Source organism: Coregonus clupeaformis, unplaced genomic scaffold (genome assembly GCF_020615455.1).
Source record: "Coregonus clupeaformis isolate EN_2021a unplaced genomic scaffold, ASM2061545v1 scaf2234, whole genome shotgun sequence".
Lineage (NCBI taxonomy): Eukaryota > Metazoa > Chordata > Actinopteri > Salmoniformes > Salmonidae > Coregonus > Coregonus clupeaformis.
Window position 1 is genome coordinate 62,501 of NW_025535688.1, and position 23,161 is coordinate 85,661.

The following is a 23,161-nucleotide window of genomic DNA, read 5'->3' on the forward strand; positions in this document are numbered from 1 at the left end:
GTGCTCCTATTACAGCTGTACTGTATAGAGGGGAGGAGTGTATTGTATCAGGGAGTCTAGTGGGGCTCCTATTACAGCTGTACTGTATAGAGGAGGAGTGTATTGTATCAGGGGAGTCTAGTGGTGCTCCTATTACAGCTGTACTGTATAGAGGAGGAGTGTATTGTATCAGGGAGTCTAGTGGTGCTCCTATTAGCAGCTGTACTGTATAGAGGAGGAGTGTATTGTATCAGGGAGTCTAGTGGGGCTCCTATTACAGCTGTACTGTATAGAGGAGGAGTGTATTGTATCAGGGGAGTCTAGTGGGTGCTCCTATTACAGCTGTACTGTATAGAGGAGGAGTGTATTGTATCAGGGAGTCTAGTGGGGCTCCTATTACAGCGTACTGTATAGAGGAGGAGTGTATTGTATCAGGGAGTCTAGTGGTGCTCCTATTACAGCTGTACTGTATAGAGGAGGAGTGTATTGTATCAGGGAGTCTAGTGGGGCTCCTATTACAGCTGTACTGTATAGAGGAGGAGTGTATTGTATCAGGGGAGTCTAGTGGGCTCCTATTACAGCTGTACTGTATAGAGGAGGAGTGTATTGTATCAGGGAGTCTAGTGGGGCTCCTATTACAGCTGTACTGTATAGAGGAGGGAGTGTATTGTATCAGGGAGTCTAGTGGTGCTCCTATTACAGCAGTACTGTATAGAGGAGGAGTGTATTGTATCAGGGAGTCTAGTGGGGCTCCTATTACAGCCATGTACTGTATAGAGGAGGAGTGTATTGTATCAGGGAGTCTAGTGGTGCTCCTATTACAGCAGTACTGTATAGAGGAGGAGTGTATTGTATCAGGGAGTCTAGTGGGGCTCCTATTACAGCTGTACTGTATAGAAGAGGAGTGTATTGTATCAGGGAGTCTAGTGGTGCTCCTATTACAGCAGTACTGTATAGAGGAGGAGTGTATTGTATCAGGGAGTCTAGTGGTGCTCCTATTACAGCAGTACTGTATAGAGGAGGAGTGTATTGTATCAGGGAGTCTAGTGGTGCTCCTATTACAGCTGTACTGTATAGAGGAGGAGTGTATTGTATCAGGGAGTCTAGTGGGGCTCCTATTACAGCAGTACTGTATAGAGGAGGAGTGTATTGTATCAGGGAGTCTAGTGGGGCTCCTATTACAGCTGTACTGTATAGAGGAGGAGTGTATTGCTATCAGGGAGTCTAGTGGGGCTCCTATTACAGCTGTACTGTATAGAGGAGGAGTGTATTGTATCAGGGAGTCTAGTGGTGCTCTATTACAGCAGTACTGTATAAGGAGGAGTGTATTGTATCAGGGAGTCTAGTGGGGCTCCTATTACAGCTGTACTGTATAGAGGAGGAGTGTATTGTATCAGGGAGTCTAGTGGTGCTCCTATTACAGCAGTACTGTATAGAGGAGGAGTGTATTGTATCAGGGAGTCTAGGTGGGGCTCCTATTACAGCAGTACTGTATAGAGGAGGAGTGTATTGTATCAGGGAGTCTAGTGGGTGCTCCTATTACAGCAGTACTGTATAGAGGGGGAGGAGTGTATTGTATCAGGGAGTCTAGTGGTGCTCCTATTACAGCTGTACTGTATATAGGAGGAGTGTATTGTATCAGGGAGTCTAGTGGTGCTCCCTATTACAGCTGTACTGTATAGAGGAGGAGTGTATTGTATCAGGGAGTCTAGTGGGGCTCCTATTACAGCTGTACTGTATAGAGGAGGAGTGTATTGTATCAGGGAGTCTAGTGGTGCTCCTATTACAGCAGTATCTGTATAGAGGAGGAGTGTATTGTATCAGGGAGTCTAGTGGGCTCTGATTACAGCTGTACTGTATAGAGGAGGAGTGTATTGTATCAGGGAGTCTAGTGGGGCTCCTATTACAGCTGTACTGTATAGAGGAGGAGTGTATTGTATCAGGGAGTCTAGTGGGGCTCCTATTACAGCTGTACTGTATAGAGGAGGAGTGTATTGTATCAGGGAGTCTAGTGGTGCTCCTATTACAGCAGTACTGTATAGAGGAGGAGTGTATTGTATCAGGGAGTCTAGTGGGGCTCCTATTACAGCAGTACTGTATAGAGGAGGAGTGTATTGTATCAGGGAGTCTAGTGGTGCTCCTATTACAGCTGTACTGTATAGAGGAGGAGTGTATTGTATCAGGGAGTCTAGTGGGGCTCCTATTACAGCTGTACTGTATAGAGGAGGAGTGTATTGTATCAGGGAGTCTAGTGGGGCTCCTATTACAGCTGTACTGTATAGAGGGGAGGAGTGTATTGTATCAGGGAGTCTAGTGGGGCTCCTATTACAGCTGTACTGTATAGAGGAGGAGTGTATTGTATCAGGGAGTCTAGTGGTGCTCCTATTACAGCTGTACTGTATAGAGGAGGAGTGTATTGTATCAGGGAGTCTAGTGGGTGCTCTATTACAGCTGTACTGTATAGAGGAGGAGTGTATTGTATCAGGGAGTCTAGTGGGGCTCCTTACAGCAGTACTGTATAGAGGAGGAGTGTATTGTATCAGGGAGTCTAGTGGTGCTCCTATTACAGCTGTACTGTATAGAGGGAGGAGTGTATTGTATCAGGGAGTCTAGTGGGGCTCCTATTACAGCAGTACTGTATAGAGGAGGAGTGTATTGTATCAGGGAGTCTAGTGGGCTCCTATTACAGCTGTACTGTATAGAGGAGGAGTGTATTGTATCAGGGGAGTCTAGTGGGGCTCCTATTACAGCTGTACTGTATAGAGGAGGAGTGTATTGTATCAGGGGGAGTCTAGTGGGGCTCCTATTACAGCAGTACTGTATAGAGGAGGAGTGTATTGTATCAGGGAGTCTAGTGGGGCTCCTATTACAGCTGTACTGTATAGAGGAGGAGTGTATTGTATCAGGGAGTCTAGTGGTGCTCCTATTACAGCAGTACTGTATAGAGGGAGGAGTGTATTGTATCAGGGAGTCTAGTGGGGCTCCTATTACAGCTGTACTGTATAGAGGAGGAGTGTATTGTATCAGGAGTCTAGTGGGCTCCTATTACAGCTGTACTGTATAGAGGAGGAGTGTATTGTATCAGGGAGTCTAGTGGGGCTCCTATTACAGCTGTACTGTATAGAGGAGGAGTGTATTGTATCAGGAGTCTAGTGGGGCTCCTATTACAGCTGTACTGTATAGAGGAGGAGTGTATTGTATCAGGGAGTCTAGTGGTGCTCCTATTACAGCTGTACTGTATAGAGGAGGAGTGTATTGTATCAGGGAGTCTAGTGGGGCTCCTATTACAGCTGTACTGTATAGAGGGAGGAGTGTATTGTATCAGGGGAGTCTAGTGGTGCTCCTATTGCAGCAGTACTGTATAGAGGAGGAGTGTATTGTATCAGGGAGTCTAGTGGGTGCTCTATTACAGCTGTACTGTATAGAGGAGGAGTGTATTGTATCAGGGAGTCTAGTGGGGCTCCTATTACAGCTGGTACTGTATAGAGGAGGAGTGTATTGTATCAGGGAGTCTAGTGGTGCTCCTATTACAGCAGTACTGTATAGAGGAGGAGTGTATTGTATCAGGGGAGTCTAGTGGTGCTCCTATTACAGCAGTACTGTATAGAGGAGGAGTGTATTGTATCAGGGAGTCTAGTGGGGCTCCTATTACAGCTGTACTGTGTAGAGGAGGAGGTATTGTATCAGGGAGTCTAGTGGGGCTCTATTACAGCTGTACTGTATAGAGGAGGAGTGTATTGTATCAGGGAGTCTAGTGGTGCTCCTATTACAGCTGTACTGTATAGAGGAGGAGTGTATTGTATCAGGGAGTCTAGTGGGGCTCCTATTACAGCAAGTACTGTATAGAGGGAGGAGTGTATTGTATCAGGGAGTCTAGTGGTGCTCCTATTACAGCAGTACTGTATAGAGGAGGAGTGTATTGTATCAGGGAGTCTAGTGGTGCTCCTATTACAGCTGTACTGTATAGAGGAGGAGTGTATTGTATCAGGGAGTCTAGTGGTGCTCCTATTACAGCAGTACTGTATAGAGGAGGAGTGTATTGTATCAGGGAGTCTAGTGGGGCTCCTATTACAGCTGTACTGTATAGAGGAGGAGTGTATTGTATCAGGGAGTCTAGTGGGGCTCCTATTACAGCTGTACTGTATAGAGGAGGAGTGTATTGTATCAGGGAGTCTAGTGGTGCTCCTATTACAGCAGTACTGTATAGAGGAGGAGTGTATTGTATCAGGGAGTCTAGTGGTGCTCCCATTACAGCAGTACTGTATAGAGGAGGAGTGTATTGTATCAGGGAGTCTAGTGGGGGCTCCTATTACAGCAGTACTGTATAGAGGAGGGAGTGTATTGTATCAGGGAGTCTAGTGGTGCTCCTATTACAGCAGTACTGTATAGAGGAGGAGTGTATTGTATCAGGGGAGTCTAGTGGGGCTCCTATTACAGCTGTACTGTGATAGAGGAGGAGTGTATTGTATCAGGGAGTCTAGTGGTGCTCCTATTACAGCTGTACTGTATAGAGGAGGAGTGTATTGTATCAGGGAGTCTAGTGGGGCTCCTATTACAGCTGTACTGTATAGAGGAGGAGTGTATTGTATCAGGGAGTCTAGTGGGGCTCCTATTACAGCAGTACTGTATAGAGGAGGAGTGTATTGTATCAGGGAGTCTAGTGGGGCTCCTACAGCTGTACTGTATAGAGGAGGAGTGTATTGTATCAGGGAGTCTAGTGGTGCTCCTATTACAGCAGTACTGTATAGAGGAGGAGTGTATTGTATCAGGGAGTCTAGTGGGGCTCCTATTACAGCTGTACTGTATAGAAGAGGAGTGTATTGTATCAGGGAGTCTAGTGGTGCTCCTATTACAGCAGTACTGTATAGAGGAGGAGTGTATTGTATCAGGGAGTCTAGTGGTGCTCCTATTACAGCAGTACTGTATATAGGAGGAGTGTATTGTATCAGGGAGTCTAGTGGTGCTCCTATTACAGCTGTACTGTATAGAGGAGGAGTGTATTGTATCAGGGAGTCTAGTGGGGCTCCTATTACAGCAGTACTGTATATAGGAGGAGTGTATTGTATCAGGGAGTCTAGTGGGGCTCCTATTACAGCAGTACTGTATATAGGAGGAGTGTATTGTATCAGGGAGTCTAGTGGGGCTCCTATTACAGCTGTACTGTATAGAGGAGGAGTGTATTGTATCAGGGGAGTCTAGTGGGGCTCCTATTACAGCAGTACTGTATAGGAGGAGTGTATTGTATCAGGGAGTCTAGTGGGGCTCCTATTACAGCTGTACTGTATAGAGGAGGAGTGTATTGTATCAGGGAGTCTAGTGGTGCTCCTATTACAGCAGTACTGTATAGAGGAGGAGTGTATTGTATCAGGGAGTCTAGTGGGGCTCCTATTACAGCAGTACTGTATAGAGGAGGAGTGTATTGTATCAGGGAGTCTAGTGGTGCTCCTATTACAGCTGTACTGTATAGAGGAGGAGTGTATTGTATCAGGGAGTCTAGTGGTGCTCCTATTACAGCTGTACTGTATATAGGAGGAGTGTATTGTATCAGGGAGTCTAGTGGTGCTCCTATTACAGCTGTACTGTATAGAGGAGGAGTGTATTGTATCAGGGAGTCTAGTGGTGCTCCTATTACAGCTGTACTGTATAGAGGAGGAGTGTATTGTATCAGGGAGTCTAGTGGTGCTCCTATTACAGCTGTACTGTATAGAGGAGGAGTGTATTGTATCAGGGGAGTCTAGTGGTGCTCCTATTACAGCTGTACTGTATAGAGGAGGAGTGTATTGTATCAGAGTCTAGTGGTGCTCCTATTACAGCTGTACTGTATAGAGGAGGAGTGTATTGTATCAGGGAGTCTAGTGGGGCTCCTATTGCAGCTGTACTGTATAGAGGAGGAGTGTATTGTATCAGGGAGTCTAGTGGTGCTCCTATTGCAGCAGTACTGTATAGAGGAGGAGTGTATTGTATCAGGGAGTCTAGTGGTGCTCCTATTACAGCAGTACTGTATAGAGGAGGAGTGTATTGTATCAGGGAGTCTAGTGGTGCTCCTATTACAGCTGTACTGTATAGAGGAGGAGTGTATTGTATCAGGGAGTCTAGTGGGGCTCCTATTACAGCTGTACTGTATAGAGGGAGGAGTGTATTGTATCAGGGAGTCTAGTGGGGCTCCTATTACAGCTGTACTGTATAGAGGAGGTGTATTGTATCAGGGAGTCTAGTGGGGCTCCTATTACAGCTGTACTGTATAGAGGAGGAGTGTATTGTATCAGGGGGAGTCTAGTGGGGCTCCTATTACAGCTGTACTGTATAGAGGAGGAGTGTATTGTATCAGGGAGTCTAGTGGTGCTCCTATTACAGCAGTACTGTATAGAGGGAGGAGTGTATTGTATCAGGGAGTCTAGTGGTGCTCCTATTACAGCTGTACTGTATAGAGGAGGAGTGTATTGTATCAGGGAGTCTAGTGGGGCTCTATTACAGCTGTACTGTATAGAGGAGGAGTGTATTGTATCAGGAGTCTAGTGGGGCTCCTATTACAGCTGTACTGTATAGAGGAGGAGTGTATTGTATCAGGGAGTCTAGTGGTGCTCCTATTACAGCAGTACTGTATAGAGGAGGAGTGTATTGTATCAGGGAGTCTAGTGGTGCTCCTATTACAGCTGTACTGTATAGAGGAGGAGTGTATTGTATCAGGGAGTCTAGTGGGGCTCCTATTACAGCTGTACTGTATAGAGGAGGAGTGTATTGTATCAGGGAGTCTAGTGGTGCTCCTATTACAGCTGTACTGTATAGAGGAGGAGTGTATTGTATCAGGGAGTCTGAGTGGGGCTCCTATTACAGCAGTACTGTATAGAGGAGGAGTGTATTGTATCAGGGAGTCTAGTGGGGCTCCTATTACAGCTGTACTGTATAGAGGAGGAGTGTATTGTATCAGGGAGTCTAGTGGGGCTCCTATTACAGCTGTACTGTATAGAGGAGGAGTGTATTGTATCAGGGAGTCTAGTGGGGCTCCTATTACAGCTGTAGAGTACCATAAAACAGTTATGGTGTGTTTGTATGTAACCCCTATGATTTCTCTCCTGTCTGCAGGACCAGTATGATGGTATTGATAAGCACACCCAATCAGGACTGGATCTGGTGGACCGATACGTCAAGTTTGTCAAAGAACGCACCGAGATAGAACAGAGCTACGCCAAGCAACTCAGGTGGGTGTCTGTGCAGTGTGTGTCTGTGCAGTGTGTGTGTGTCTGTGCAGTGTGTGTCTGTGCTGTGTGTGTCTGTGCTGTGTGTGTGTGTGTGTGTTAAGAAGTCCTTAGACCCTAACCCCTGACATTCTCTCTTCCTATCAGAAACCTCTCCAAGAAATACCTTAAACGAGGCGCAAGGAGGAGCAGGAGTGTGGGTGAGTTGTGTGTGTGTGTGTGTGTGTGTGTGTGTGTGTGTGTGTGTGTGTTTAGTAGACAGAGATTTCTATGCATTTCAAGGCCTACCTTCAAACTCAGTGCCTCTTTGCTTGACATCATGGGAAAATCAAAAAGAAATCAGCCAAGACCTCAGAAAAAACATTTGTAGACCTCCACAAGTCTGGTTCATCCTTGGGAGCAATTTCCAAATGCCTGAAGGTACCACGTTCATCTGTACAAACAATAGTACGCAAGTATAAACACCATGGGACTACGCAGCCGCCATACCGCTCAGGAAGGAGACGCGTTCTGTCTCCTAGAGATGAACGTACTTTGGTGCGAAAAGTGCAAATCAATTTCAGAACAACAGCAAAGGACCTTGTGAAGATGCTGGAGGAAGCAGGTACAAAAGTATCTATATCCACAGTAAAAACGAGTTCTATATCGACATAACCTGAAAGGCCTCTCAGCAAGGAAGAAGCCACTGCTCCAAACCGCCATAGAAAAGCCAGACTACGGTTTGCAACTGCACATGGGGACAAATATCGTACTTTTTGGAGAAATGTCCTCTGGTCTGATGAAACAACAATAGAACTGTTTGGCCATAATGACCATTGTTATGTTTGGAGGAAAAGGGGAAGGCTTGCAAGCCAAATAACACCATCCCAATCGTGAAGCACGGGGTGGCAGCATCATGCTGTGGGGGTGCTTTGCTGCAGGAGGACTGGTGCACTTCACAAAATAGATGGCATCATAAGAGGAAGGAAAATTATGTGGATATATTGAAGCTAACATCTCAAGACATCAGTCAGGAAGTTAAAGCTTGGTAAATGGGTCTTCAAATGGACAATGACCCCAAGCATACTTCAAAGTTGTGGCAAAATGGCTTAAGGACAACAAAGTCAAGGTATTGAAGTGGCCATCACAAAGCCCTGACCTCAATCCTATAGAAAATGTGTGGGCAGAGCTGAAAAAGCGTGTGCGAGCAAGGAGGCCTACAAACCTGACTCAGTTACACCAGATCTGTCAGGAAGAATGGGCCAAAATTCACCCAACTTATTGTGGGAAGCTTGTGGAAGGCTACCAGAAACGTTTGACCCAAGTTAAACAATTTAAAGGCAACATGCTACCAAATACCAATTGAGTGTATGTACACTTCTGACCCACTGGGAAGTGTGATGAAAGAAATAAAAGCTGAAATAAATCATTCTCTCTACTATTATTCTGACATTCACATTCTTAAAATAAAGTGGTGATCCTAACTGACCTAAGACAGGGAATTTTTACTTAGGATTAAATGTCAGGAGTTTTGAAAAACTGAGTTTAAATGTATTTGGCTAAGGTGCATGTAAACTTCCGACTTCAACTGTACATTCTGTCTTGTTGCCCTCCCACCTGCAGGTTCACCAATCACCAGTCGTTCCAGGACATTCCTGAATGAGCTGAATGACTATGCGGGCCAGAGAGAGCTGATAGCTGAGAACATGATGACTGGAATCTGTGTAGAACTCACCAAATACCTCCAGGACCTCAAACAAGAACGCAAAACAGTGAGGACTAGATGGGGGATTTCACTCACTCACTCTCTCATTCTCTCTCTCATTCTCGCTCTCACTCCCACTCACTCTCTCTCTTTCTCTCTCCAGTACCTGGTCGATGCCAAAAAGCTCAACAGAACTTGGAGAGCAGCTTCCACAGCAAATAGAGAGTACTTGAGTTTCTGTGTGTCTCTGTGTGTGTGTGTGTGTGTGTGTGTGTGTGTGTGTGTGTGTGTGTGTGTGTGTGTGTGTGTGTCTCTTTGTGGGTGTGTGTGTGTGTGTGTGTGTGTGTGTGTGTGGTGTGTGTGGGTGTCTCTGTGTGTGTGTGTGTGTGTGTGTGTGTGTGTCTCTTTGTGGGTGTGTGTGTGTGTGTGTGTGTGTGTGTGTGTGTGTGTGTGTGTGTGTGTGTGTGTGTGTGTGTGTGTGTGTGTGTGTGTGTGTGTGTGTGTGTGTGTGTGGGTGTGAATGAGAGTGAATAAATGTGTTGTAATCCCTATAACCCAGGGTTCCCCAACTGGCGACCCGCGGGTGGTTTTGATTGGCCCCCCAAAAGGTTTCTGAGCAAAAAATAATAATTGGTTGAATGTTCATTGTTCGACGTAATAGACTGTAAAAAAAAACACCAAGAAATCAGCTCCAAGTGATTTTCATTTATTCCCACGCCTAATAGAGGCGTGTGATCGTATACAAATGTAAGCAAGGTTTGAAATGATAATGTTTTAGTCAAATTATATTTGTTTGGGCTTCTTGCGGTCAATTTGCAGTCTTCTCAAATGATTTGTAATAATGTTCCGGCCCCCGACCAGCCGCTCAAGAAAAAAGTCGCCCCGCGGCTGAATCCAGTTGAGGATCCCCGACAACCCTTACTGCACCCATTCTCATAATAGAAGATGACTCTAGCACTGTGTGTGTTGTGTGTGTCTGTGTCTGTGTGTGTGTGGTGTGTGTGTGTGTGTGTGTGTGTGTGTGTGTGTGTGTGTGTGTGTGTGTGTGTGTGTGTGTGTCTGTGTGCAGACTAAGAGGCGTTTTTGCCAAGGAGTGGGGAGAGGCAGAGAAAGCCACGCAGCAAGCAGAGAAAATTGAGAATGACTCAAAAAACGCCATCAAAGCAGATGTTGAGAAGGTACCCACAGATTCCCTCAACGTTCATACCACCGGGCCTATAAACCCATTAATACTGCTGTGTGTGTCCAGGTGAAGCAGCATGCCCACACTCACACAGATTCCCTCAACGTTCATACCACGGGCCTATAAACCCATTAATACTGCTTGTGTGTGTCCAGGTGAAGCAGCATGCCCACACTCACACAGATTCCCTCAACGTTCATACCACGGGCCTATAAACCCATTAATACTGCTGTGTGTGTCCAGGTGAAGCAGCATGCCCACACTCACACAGATTCCCTCAACGTTCATACCACGGGCCTATAAACCCATTAATACTGCTGTGTGTGTCCAGGTGAAGCAGCATGCCCACACTACACAGATTCCCTCAACGTTCATACCACGGGCCTATAGACCCATTAATACTGCTGTGTGTGTCCAGGTGAAGCAGCATGCCCATGCGAAGACCCACACAGCGGAGGAGTCTGCAGGGAACGACTACGCTGCCCAGCTCCAGAAATACAACAAGGAACAGAAAACCTTCTACTACACAGAGATACCACAGCTGTTTAATGTAACACACACTTTACTGACTGATCTGTGTCCACACGTGGACTGTCCACTCTGTCTGTGTATAATGCATGTGTGTGTATAATGTGTGTTTGTGTGTATGTATATATATATATATATATATATGTGTGTATAATGTGTGTGAATAGTGTGTGTGTATATAATGTGTGTGTGTGTATATATATATATATGTAATGTGTATATAATGTTTGTGTACATATATATAATGTGTGTGTGTATATAATGTTTGTGTACGTGTGTGTATATATATATACACACACACACACACACACACACACACACACACACACACACGTACATATATATATATATGTATATGTGTGTGTGTGTGTGTGTGTGTAGAAGCTGCAGGATATGGATGAGCGTCGATCAGGTGCTTGGCGGAGGGCTACAGTCAGTTTGCTGACATAGAGAAGAAGGTTTTTACCCATCATCTCTAAATGTCTGGACGGGTCAGTATGGCAGGGCGGAACGCTAACGGCAAGCAGGTGAGAACACACGGACGCGAAGCGTGCATACACACACTTAAACGCACACACACGGGCGCTAACACACACACACACACACACTGTCCACTTGCTATGTCCTGTGTGTGTCCTCAGGACTCCATGCGGTTTATAGAACAACACAAGTCAGGTTTTGAGCGACCGGCTGAAGTTGACTTTGAAGACTACAGCCAAGGTATCAAACCAGCCTCCTCAGATGCCAACCTCAACCAACCTAAAGTACGCACTAAACTGTGGCCGTTCAGCCACAAGAAAACCAAGGTATGTACCGCACACTACACCCTACCCTACACACTACACCCTACCCTACACACTACACCCTACCCTACACACTAACCTACATCAAACTCCAGCCTCAACCACCCTAAAGTACGCACTAAGCTGTAGCCCTTCAGCAAGAAGAACAAGGTACAGTTAAAGTTCCGGAAGTTTACGTACACTTAGGTTGGAGTCATTAAAACTCGTTTTTCAACCACTCCACACATTTCTTATTAACAAACTATAGTTTTGGCAAGTCGGTTAGGACATCTACTTTGTGCATGACACAAGTCATTTTTCCAACAATTGTTTACAGATTATTTCACTTATAATGAACTGTAAACTTCCGACTTCAACTGTATATACTAGTACCCTACACCCTGCACCCTACACCCTACACCGCACCCTAACCTAACTACACCCTACACCCTACACCCTACACCCTACACCCTACACACTACACACTACACACTAACACTACACCCTACACCGGCAACAGGTAATAGAAAATGGGATTCAAATTTTTGGATAGAATAAAATAAGAATGCAAATCACCAAGAATTCAGTAAAAACAATATTTAAATTCAGGAAATCTGTTCCCAAGTATTCTACAAATAATCAAGGTATGAAATATTGTTATTTTCAATCCAGTCTCTTATTGGTCTTACTGGGGGTCAGTCTCTTCTTGGTCTTACTGGGGTCAGTCTCTTATTGGTCTTACTGGGGGGTCAGTCTCTTATTGGTCTTACTGGGGTCAGTCTCTTATTGGTCTTACTGGGGTCAGTCTCTTATTGGTCGTACTGGGGTCAGTCTCTTATTGGTCTTACTGGGGGTCAGTCTCTTATTGGTCCGTACTGGGGGGTCAGTCTCTTATTGGTCGTACTGGGGTCAGTCTCTTATTGGTCTTACTGGGGGTCAGTCTCTTGTTGGTCGTACTGGGGGTCAGTCTCTTATTGGTTGTACTGGGGGTCAGTCTCTTCTTGGTCTTACTGGGGTCAGTCTCTTATTGGTCTTACTGGGGGTCAGTCTCTTCTTGGTCGTACTGGGGGTCAATTTACTGGGTACACATTATTATTATTATTATTATTATTATTATTATTATTATGTTTCGGCCGCTCGAACCATCCACTTAGACAACCGGCCCACAGCTGAATCTAGCACACTACACTCCCCCACTCCAAAGTGTGCACTAATCTCTGTCACTTGAGAAAGAGGGGCCAGGTACAATAGACCAGGGGTCAACCAGCCTACCTCCCTCCTGTCCTCTACTCATCTCTCTTCTCTTTCATCTCCCTCCTTGTCTTTCCTCTCTGACATTGGGCAACAGCATTCTGTTCATCCTTCCTCTCTTTCTTTGGGCTACAGCATTCTGTTCATCCTTCCTCTCTTTCATTGGGCTACAGCATTCTGTTCATCCTTCCTCTCTTTCATTGGGCTACAGCATTCTGTTCATCCTTCCTCTCTTTCATTGGGCTACAGCATTCTGTTCATCCTTCCTCTCTTTCATTGGGCTACAGCATTCTGTTCATCCTTCTCTCTCTGACATTGGGCTACAGCATTCTGTTCATCCTTCCTCTCTGACATTAGGCTACAGCATTCTGTTCATCCTTCCTCTCTGACATTGGGCTACAGCATTCTGTTCATCCTTCCTCTCTTTCATTGGGCTACAGCATTCTGTTCATCCTTCCTCTCTTAACATTGGGCTACAGCATTCTGTTCATCCTTCCTCTCTTTCATTGGGCTACAGCATTCTGTTCATCCTTCCTCTCTGTCATTGGGCTACAGCATTCTGTTCATCCTTCCTCTCTTTCATTGGGCTACAGCATTCTGTTCATCCTTCCTCTCTGACATTGGGCTACAGCATTCTGTTCATCCTTCCTCTCTGACATTGGGCTACAGCATTCTGTTCATCCTTCCTCTCTGTCATTGGGCTACAGCATTCTGTTCATCCTTCCTCTCTGACATTGGGCTACAGCATTCTGTTCATCCTTCCTCTCTTTCATTGGGCTACAGCATTCTGTTCATCCTTCCTCTCTTTCATTGGGCTACAGCATTCTGTTCATCCTTCCTCTCTGACATTGAACAAGCCTGGTCGGGGCTGGGATAGTTCTTAGTGTTGGGTAATCAGAACCCCCCTCTATACACACACATTCCCACACCTCTCTACTCCCCCTCTTACACCTGAGGGGCCAATTCCAGCGCTGCTCAGGCTCACCCAACATCCCTCTCTCTTTCTTTCAATTCAATTCAAAGGGCTTTCTCTGTCTCTCTCTCTCTCAATTCAAAGGGCTCTCTCTCTCTGTCTCTCTCTCAATTCAAAGGGCTCTCTGTCTCTCTCTCTCAATTCAATTCAATTTAAGGGCTTTATTGGCATGGGAACGTATGTTAACATTGCCAAAGCAAGTGAAGTAGATAGTAAACAAAAAGTGAAATAAACAATAAATATTAACAGTAAACATTACACTCAGAAGTTCCAAAAAGAATAAAGTCATTTAAAATGTCATATTATGTATATATACAGTGTTGTAACAATGTGCAAATAGTTAAAGCACAAATGGGAAAATAAATAAACATAAATATAGGTTGTATTTACAATGGTGTTTGTTCTTCACTGGTTGCCCTTTTCTTGTGGCAACAGGTCACAAATCTTGCAGCTGTGATGGCACACTGTGGTATTTCTTCCTCTTTACTGTCTCTCTCTGTCTCTCTCTGTCTCTCTCACTGTGTGTGTTATGATTCTATATCTCTACATGGTGTTTCTTCAGGGTATTTCTTCCTCTTTTCTCTCAGCCTTAATCCTCTCTTTCTTCTTCTTTTTCTTTATGGTGTCTATCCCTCCTCCCCTCTCCTTTCCCACCTCCCTCCTTCCCTCCCCAGTACTCTCCCCCTCTAACTGCCCCCTCCCCCTGTCCCCCTAACCCCTTCCCCCTCTCTAAACTGCCTCTCTCTCTCTCTCTCTCTCTCTCTCTCTGCCGGAGGGAGTTTAACCGTTCTGTCAAACCTCGCCTTGCTACCTTCAGGGCTCTACCCAGACCGGTGAGTCTCCTAGATCTAAGGACAGTTTCGTATTTCCCCTCCTAATGTTTCAGGTTAGGATTATAGGAGGGGTAATCTGGTCCTAGATCAGTGGTTAGGTTAGTTTCTAATGGATCCGTTTAGGATTATGGGAGGAAAACTGGTCCTAGATCAGTGTATTGGGTAACCACCATACTCAGGTGAGTCACAGGGGTCAGTGTTCGCACCAACAACAGAGACTCTGATTGGCTAGATCAGGGCTGCCCAATTCCGGTCCTGGAGGGCCGAAACACTTCTGGTTTTTTTGTTTCTACCTGGTAGTTAATTCCACTCACCTGGTGTCAGACCCTGATTAGAAGGAGAGGAGGAAAAGCTGAAGTGTTTGGATTGGACAGCCCTGGGCTAGATGGACAGGTAAGGCCAATGCTGATTGGTGGATGAGGAGAGGAACATTTTGTTTGTTTACAACGTCTGAAGATGTCACAATACATGTCTGTATTTTTTTGTGTGTTTCTGTTTATTTGTGTATGTGTCTCACGAAGGAGTGTCCATCCTTCTCAAGTTCCAGAGGGATAAATGCTGACAAGCACATGGTAACAGTTCCTATGGTTACGGTTTAGATCAGGGTTCCTATGGTTATGGTTGATGTAATCTAGGCTCCAACCTCCACAGTACTGACTGGTGTTCTTCTCTCCATGGTAATTAACATGGTAACAGTTCCTATGGTTATGGTTAGATGTAGTCTAGGCTTCAGCCTCCCACAGTACTGACTGGTGTTCTTCTCTCCATGGTGGTTAACATGGTAACAGTTCCTATGGTTATGGTTAGATGTAATCCAGGCTCAACCTCCACAGTACTGACTGAGTGTTCTTCTTTCATGGTAACTAACATGGTAACAGTTCCTATGGTTATGGTTAGATGTAATCTAGGCTCCAACCTCCACAGTACTGACTGGTGTTCTTCTCTCTCCTGGTAGTTAACATGGTGGGTTCTATGGTTATGTTAGATGTAATCTAGGCTCCAGCCTCCACAGTACTGACTGGTGTTCTTCTCTCCATGGTAATTAACATGGTAACAGTTCCTATGGTTATGGTTAGATGTAATCTAGGCTCCAACCTCCACAGTACTGGACTGGTGTTCTTCTCTCCATGGTAGTTAACATGGTAACAATTCCTATGGTTATGGTTAGATGTAATCTAGGCTCCAACCTCCACAGTACTGACTGGTGTTCTTCTCTCCATGGTAGTTAACATGGTAACAGTTCCTATGGTTATGGTTAGATGTAATCTAGGCTCCAACCTCCATAGTACTGACTGGTGTTCTTCTCTCCATAGTAGTTAACATGGTAACAGTTCCTATGGTTATGGTTAGATGTAATCTAGGCTCCAACCTCCACAGTACTGACTGGTGTTCTTCTCTCCATGGTAGTTAACATGGTAACAGTTCCTATGGTTATGGTTAGATGTAATCTAGGCTCCAACCTCCACAGTACTGACTGGTGTTCTTCTCTCCATGGTAGTTAACATGGTAACAGTTCCTATGGTTATGGTTAGATGTAATCTAGGCTTCAACCTCCACAGTACTGACTGGTGTTCTTCTCTCCATGGTAGTTAACATGGTAACAGTTCCTATGGTTATGGTTAGATGTAGTCTAGGCTTCAACCTCCACAGTACTGACTGGTGTTCTTCTCTCCATGGTAATTAACATGGTAACAGTTCCTATGGTTATGGTTAGATGTAATCTAGGCTCCTGACTGGTGTTTAGAGGAGAAAGATGAAGGTCTGGGGTGCCTCCCAATAATATCTCCCGTCTCCTGAAGTTTGCACTTCTTCACAACTTCCCACCAATCTAAAAGCGTTGGATTGGTGGAGACATGGGCTAGTGGAAGTTATTCTTACCACAGTTCTTATGCCAGTCATTTCCTTTCAAGTCGGTGAAGTGAGTAAGTGTACACTTCAGGAGGAAGGAGAGATGATTGGGACATAACCCATGTTAGAGGGTTTAGAGGTTTTGGTAATAACTATAAGGGATATGTGGCCCCGTGTAGCTCAGTTGGTAGAGCATGGCGCTCGCAACGCCAGGGTTGTGGGTTCGATTCTCACGGGGGGCCAGTATGAAAATGTATGCACTCACTAACTGTAAGTTGCTCTGGATAAGAGCGTCTGCTAAATGACTAAAATGTTTAAATATTTATCACTAACATATAGCAGCTTAGGTTTATGGGCAACAAGTTTCTTTACTCTGTGTGTATGTGTAACACTCCCCTCCCTCTATCTCTCTCTCTCCCCCGCTCGCGCTCTCTCTCTCTCTCCCCCCTTTCTCTCTCTCTCTCTCTCTCTCTTTTTTTCTTCTCTCTCTCTCTCTCTCTCTCTCTCTCTCTCTCTCTCTCCTCTCTCTCTCTCTCTCTCTCTCTCTCTCTCTCTCTCTCTCTCTCTCTCTCTCTCTCTCTTCACCCTCTCACCCTCTCTCTTTCACCCACCCACTCCCTCGCTCTCACCCACCCCGCTCTCTCTTCCCCTCTTTCCCCTCTCTCTCAACCCCTTCTCTCTCCCGCCCTCTCTCGCACCTCTCTCTCCTCTCTCTCTCTCTCTCTCTCTCACCCCCTCCTGCCCCCTCTCTGTCTCTCTCCCGCCACCCTCTCTCTCTCTGGCCCCATCTTTCTCTTGCTCCCTCTCTCTCTTGCTCCCTCTCTCTCTCTCTCTCGCCCCCTGCCCCTCTCTCTCTCTCTCCGCCACTCCCCCTCTCTCTCTGGCCCCATCTTTCTCTTGCTCCCTCTCTCTTTCTCGCCCCCTCCTCTATCTCTCCCACCCTCTCTCCCCTCTCAATTCAATGTAAGGACTTTATTGCCATGGGAAACATATGTTAACATTGCAAAAGCAAGTGAAATAGATAATAACCAAAGGTTCCAAAATAATAAAGACATTTTATATGTCATTATGTCTCTCCCTCCCCCTCTCTCCCTCCCCCCTCTCCCCTCCCTCTCTCCCCTCCCCTTCTCTCCCCCTCTCCCTCCCCTCTCTCCCTCCCCCTCCCTCCCCTCTCCCCCTCCCTCTCTCCCTCCCCTCTCTCCCTCCCTCTCTCCCTCCCCCCTCTCTCCCTCCCTCTCTCCCTTCCCCCTCTCCCCCCTCTCCCTCTCTCTCCTCCCCTCTCTCCCTCCCTCTCTCCCTCCCCCTCTCTCCCTCCCTCTCCTCTCCCTCTCTCCCTCCCCTCTCTCCCTCCCCCCTCTCTCCCTCCCCTCTCTCCCTCCCCTCTCTCCCTCCCCCTCTCTCCCTCCCCTCTCTCCCTCCCCTCTCTCCCTCTCCCCTCTCCCCTCCCCTCTCCCTCCTCCCTCTCTCCCTCCCCTCTCTCCCTCCCCCCTCTCCCTCCCCCCTCTCCCTCCCCCTCTCCTCTCTCTCTCCCTCCCCTCTCTCCCTCCCCCCTCTCCCCCTCTCTCTCTCTCCCGCCTCCCCTCTCTCCCCCCCTCTTCTCTTCTCCTCTCTCTTTCTCCCCCTCCCTTCTCTCCCTCCCTCTCTCTCTCTCTCTCTCCTCCTCCCCTCTCTCCTCTCTCTCCCTCCCTCCCCTCTCCTCTCTCCCTCCCTCCCCTCTCTCCCTCTCCCTCTCCCTCTCTCCCTCCCCTCTCTCCCTCCCCTCTCTCCCTCCCTCTCTCCCCCTCTCCCTCCCTCTCTCCCTCCCTCCCTCCCTCTCCCCTCCCTCCTCCTCTCCCCTCCTCTCTCCCTCCCTCTCTCCCTCCCCCCTCTCCTCCCCCTCTCCCTCCCTCTCTCCCTCCCTCTCTCCCTCCCTCTCCCTCTCTCCCTCCCCCCTCTCTCCCTCCCCCTCTCTCCTCCCTCTCTCCCTCCTCTCCTCCTCTCTCCCTCCCCTCTCTCCCTCCTCTCCCTCCCCTCTCTCCCCTCTCCCCTCTCTCCCTCCCTTCTCCCTCCTCTCTCCCTCCCCTCTCCCCCTCCCTCCCCTTCTCTCTCCTCTCCCTCTCCCTCCCCTCTCTCCCTCCTCTCTCTCCCTCTCTCCTCCTCCCCCTCTCCCTCCCCCCCTCCCTCCCTCTCCCTCCCTCCTCTCCCCCCTCTCCCTCCCCCCTCCCCCTTCCCCCTCTCCCTCCCCCTCTCCCTCCCCCTCTCCCCCTCCCCCCCTCCCCCTCTCCCCCTCCCCTCTCCCTCCCCAGCCACCAGCTGCTGAGGACTTCTCACACCTGCCTCCAGAACAGAGGAAGAAGAAACTTCAGTCCAAGATTGATGACATCACCAAGGACCTTCAGAAGGAGCTGGACCAGAGGTAGCCCCCCTCCCCCGCATGACATCATCATTCATCGCCACTCTGACATCACCACAGCGACGGCGGCGGCTATCTTACTATCTCTGTCCATCACTGAGAGAATCTCAATTGCATTCTCCTCACGTGTTCTCTCCTCTCTCAGGTCAGAGGGGAGGGACCTCTGGCTTTCTCATCCAATGGGTTTTGAGAAGGAGGCGAGGAGAGACGGCGCGAGGAGTATGCAATTGAGATTCTCCCATCGTGTCCGTCATTTGGGACACATTGATTTGTTTAAAATAGACTAACTTCTTCTGTAACAACCTTTCTACCCTCTCTTGTCCTTCCATTTCTGTCTCTCTCTCTCTCTCTCTCTCTCTCTCTGGCTCTCTCTCTCTCTGGCTCTCTCTCTCTCTGGCTCTCTCTCTCTGGCTCTCTCTCTCTCTCTCTGGCTCTCTCTCTCTCTCTCTCTCTCAGCTCTCTCTCTCTCTCTCTCTCTCTCTCTCTGGCTCTCTCTGGCTCTCTCTCTCTGGCTCTGGCTCCCCCAACCCCCCTCCTTCAGTGAGGCGTTAGAGAAGATGAGAGGAGTGTATGAACAGAGCCCTCAGATGGGAGACCCAGCCAGTCTAGAACCTCAGATCACCCAGACCACGCAGAACGTTGGACGACTCCGAGGACAACTCACCAAATACGAGGTAGGCTACTGCGCGCACACACACTCTGGCTTGGTAACACACACGGACACACACCCTTTTGTCATTAGCCATCTATAGTAAATAACAACTCATTATTCTCTCTGGCAGTCGTGGATGGCTGAAGCTTTCAGAGGAGATTATTCTACCAACACTGCTGTCAACAACAATCAATACAGGTAAGAGTGAGTACATGTGTCCATTAATGTATAACCTACACTACCGGTCAAAGGTTTGGACACACCCACTCAAGGGTTCTTCTTTATTTTTACTATTTTTTACATTGTAGAATAATAGTGAATACATCAAAACTATGAAATAACACGTATGGAATCATGTAGTAACCAAAAAAGTGTTAAACGTATCCAAATATATTTTATATTTGAGATTCTTCAAATAGCCACCCTTTGCCTTGATGACAGCTATGCACACTTGGCATTCTCTCAACCAGCTTCATGAGGTAGTCACCTGGAATGCATTTCACTTAACAGGTGTGCCTCCTTAAAAGTAATTTGTGGAATTTCTTTCCTTCTTAATGTGTTTAAGCCAATCAGTTGTGTTGTGACAAGGTAGGGGTGGTATACAGAAGATAGCCCCTATTTGGTAAAAAGACCAAGTCCATATTATGGCAAGTACAGCTCAAATAAGCAAAGAGAAACAACAGTCCATCATTACTTTAAGAGTTTATATAATGTGTTTTAATATAACCAGTGTGTTTTAATATAACCAGTGTGTGTTAATATAACCAGGGTGTGTTAATATAACCAGTGTGTTTTAATATAGTGTGTTTTAATATAACCAGTGTGTTTTAATATAACCAGTGTGTGTTGTTAATATAACCAGTGTGTGTGTTAATATAACCAGTGTGTGTTAATATAACCAGTGTGTTTTAATATAGTGTGTTTTAATATAACCAGTGTGTGTGTGTGTGTTAATATAACCAGTGTGTGTGTAATATAACCAGTGTGTGTTAATATAACCAGTGTGTTTTTAATATAGTGTGTTTTAATATAACCAGTGTGTGTGTGTTAATATAACCAGTGTGTGTGTTAATATAACCAGTGTGTGTTAATATACGGTGTGTGTTAATATAACCAGTGTGTGTTAATATAAGTTTTAATATAACCAGTGTGTGTTAATATAACCAGTGTGTGTGTGTTAATATAATCCAGTGTGTGTTAATAATATAACCAGTGTGTGTTAATATAACCAGTGTGTTTTAATATAACCAGTGTGTGTTAATATAACCAGTGTGTGTTAATATAACCAGTGTGTGTTAATATAACCAGTGTGTGTTAATATAACCAGTGTGTGTTAATATAACCAGTGTGTGTTAATATAACCAGTGTCACGATCGTTTAAAGATTGGTCGAACCAAGGCGCAGCGTGATAAGCGTACATGTTTAATATAACTGTACAAAACAACAAACAAACGATACGTGAAGTCTTAAGGTTACACACAACAAACCTATACGGAACAAGATCCCACAACCCACTGGTGCCAAAAAGGCTGCCTAAGTATGGACCCCAATCAGAGACAACGAGCTCAGCTGCCTCTGATTGGGAACCACTCTGGCCAACATAGATCTAAAGATCTAGAAACTAAACATAGAAAACACAACATAGGAAACTAACACCCTGGCTCAACATTTAAGAGTCCCCAGAGCCAGGGCGTGACAACCAGTGTGTTTTAATATAACCAGTGTGTGTTTATAACCAGTGTGTTTTAATATAACCAGTGTGTTTTTATAAAGTGTGTTTTAATATAACCAGTGTGTGTTAATATAACCAGTGTGTTTTAATATAACCAGTAGTGTGTGTCTCGGTCTTCAGTCCCATGTCAGCTGATCCGTCTCAGAACATCTACTCAGAGTTTGATGGACTTTGATGAAGATGCGGAGCCTCCTATAGGACAGGCCACTGCTCTATACAGCTTCCAAGGTACACACACACACACACACACCATCACACACACACACACACACTCCATCACACACACACACCATCACACACACACACCATCACACACACACACACACACACACACACCGTCACACAGACGCAGATACACATGTCACACAGACAAACACCATCCCCCAGGTACCAGTGAGGGGACAGTGTCTATAACTAGTCTGTCTGTCTGTCTCCAGGTACCAGTGAGGGGACAGTGTCTATAACTAGTCTGTCTGTCTGTCTCCAGGTACCAGTGAGGGGACAGTGTCTATAACTAGTCTGTCTGTCTGTCTCCAGGTACCAGTGAGGGGACGGTGTCTATAACTAGTGTGTCTGTCTGTCTCCAGGTACCAGTGAGGGGACGGTGTCTATAACTAGTGTGTCTGTCTGTCTCCAGGTACCAGTGAGGGGACAGTGTCTATAACTAGTCTGTCTGTCTGTCTCCAGGTACCAGTGAGGGGACAGTGTCTATAACTAGTCTGTCTGTCTGTCTCCAGGTACCAGTGAGGGGACAGTGTCTATAACTAGTCTGTCTGTCTGTCTCCAGGTACCAGTGAGGGGACGGTGTCTATAACTAGTGTGTCTGTCTGTCTCCAGGTACCAGTGAGGGGACGGTGTCTATAACTAGTGTGTCTGTCTGTCTCCAGGTACCAGTGAGGGGACAGTGTCTATAACTAGTCTGTCTGTCTCCAGGTACCAGTGAGGGGACGGTGTCTATAACTAGTGTGTCTGTCTGTCTCCAGGTACCAGTGAGGGGACGGTGTCTATAACTAGTGTGTCTGTCTGTCTCCAGGTACCAGTGAGGGGACAGTGTCTCTATAACTAGTGTCTGTCTGTCTCCAGGTACCAGTGAGGGGACGGTGTCTATAACTAGTGTGTCTGTCTGTCTCCAGGTACCAGTGAGTAGACAGTGTCTATAACTAGTCCTGTCTGTCTGTCTCCAGGTGCCAGTGAGGGGACGGTGTCTATAACTAGTGGTCTGTCTGTCTCCAGGTACCAGTGAGGGGACGGTGTCTATAACTAGTCTGACTGTCTGTCTCCAGGTACCAGTGAGGGGACGGTGTCTATAACTAGTCTGTCTGTCTGTCTCCAGGTACCAGTGAAGGGACAGTGTCTATAACTTGTCTGTCTGTCTGTCTCCAGGTACCAGTGAGGGGACAGTGTCTATAACTAGTGTGTCTGTCTCCAGGTACCAGTGAGGGGACGGTGTCTATAACTAGTCTGTCTGTCTCCAGGTACCAGTGAGGGGACAGTGTCTATAACTAGTGTGTCTGTCTGTCTCCAGGTACCAGTGAGGGGACGGTGTCTATAACTAGTCTGTCTGTCTCCAGGTACCAGTGAGGGGACGGTGTCTATAACTAGTCTGTCTGTCTCCAGGTACCAGTGAGGGGACAGTGTCTATAACTAGTGTGTCTGTCTCCAGGTACCAGTGAGGGGACGGTGTCTATAACTAGTGTGTCTGTCTGTCTCCAGGTACCAGTGAGGGGACGGTGTCTATAACTAGTGTGTCTGTCTGTCTCCAGGTACCAGTGAGGGGACAGTGTCTATAACTAGTGTGTCTGTCTCCAGGTACCAGTGAGGGGACGGTGTCTATAACTAGTCTGTCTGTCTGTCTCCAGGTACCAGTGAGGGGACGGTGTCTATAACTAGTCTGTCTGTCTGTCTCCAGGTACCAGTGAGGGGACGGTGTCTATAACTAGTGTGTCTGTCTCCAGGTGCCAGTGAGGGGACGGTGTCTATAACTAGTGTGTCTGTCTGTCTCCAGGTACCAGTGAGGGGACGGTGTCTATAACTGAAGGAGAACAGCTAAGTGTGATGGAGAGTGATAAAGGAGATGGATGGATGAGGGTTCAACGAGCCAACGGAGACGAAGGATACATCCCCTCAT

The 23,161-nt window shown here is 46.7% G+C and overlaps 1 non-coding gene and 1 pseudogene across 1 annotated transcript; both read left to right on the top strand.

Annotated features, from left to right (window-relative positions):
- Positions 1 to 23,158, top strand: part of LOC123488372 — a 29,294-nt pseudogene extending 6,136 nt beyond the window's left edge.
- trnaa-cgc lies at positions 16,425 to 16,500 on the top strand. Its single transcript has one exon. It is a non-coding gene; the product is annotated as a tRNA-Ala (tRNA).
- Positions 23,159 to 23,161: the final 3 nt, after the last annotated feature.